At 63.4% G+C, this 629-nt stretch overlaps 1 pseudogene; it reads left to right on the top strand.

The window, feature by feature from the left end:
- The first annotated feature begins 160 nt into the window (after nucleotides 1–160).
- Nucleotides 161–615, top strand: LOC106512665 (PHD finger protein 12 pseudogene; annotated as a pseudogene).
- Nucleotides 616–629: the final 14 nt, after the last annotated feature.

The following is a 629-nucleotide window of genomic DNA, read 5'->3' as shown; positions in this document are numbered from 1 at the left end:
TGTGTGTGTGTGTGTGTGTGTGTGTGTGTGTGTGTGTGTGTGTGTGTGTGTGTGTGTGTAATTAGATTAAAATGGTTTCCAAACAAGATTATTGTTTATTCCAGTGATTTGAGACAGTTCATCCAGGGCCCGTCTCAGTCGCTCTGCGTTCTGTTTGCAGGTCGCAGTAAGAGGCGTGAGGAAGATGAAGGTCCTGGCCCCGCCCCGGGTTGTTTACCTGTCGGCGGGGTGATGAGCAGCCGCTCCCAGGGCGGGTGGCAGCGCTCCTGCAGCTGCAAGGCGAGCGGCTCCCGGCTGATCGGGGGCAGCGGGGCGGGCTGGGAGGGCACGGCCCTGCTTCACCACGGCAGCTGCATCAAGCTGGGCTGCCTCCAGTTCGTCTTCAGCATCACCGAGTTCGCCAGCGAGCGGCCCAAGGAGGAGCACGTCGTCCTGCCCACTGCCAGTTGCACTAGCTCCGCCCACAGCGGGGGCAGTGCCGCCTGCTTCCACCCCGCCCCCACGCCACCGCCCAGCTCTGCCACGGCCAGCAGCCCCTCCAGCCAGGACGAGGCTGATCCTGAGCCCGCATCCTCCCACCAAGTGCCCGTACTGCACTCCACCTCTGTCCCGTAACCCCGCCCCTGCCC

This window comes from Austrofundulus limnaeus, unplaced genomic scaffold, assembly GCF_001266775.1.
Source record: "Austrofundulus limnaeus strain Quisiro unplaced genomic scaffold, Austrofundulus_limnaeus-1.0 Scaffold9865, whole genome shotgun sequence".
NCBI lineage: Eukaryota > Metazoa > Chordata > Actinopteri > Cyprinodontiformes > Rivulidae > Austrofundulus > Austrofundulus limnaeus.
This window is presented reverse-complemented; position numbering and strand designations above follow the sequence as displayed.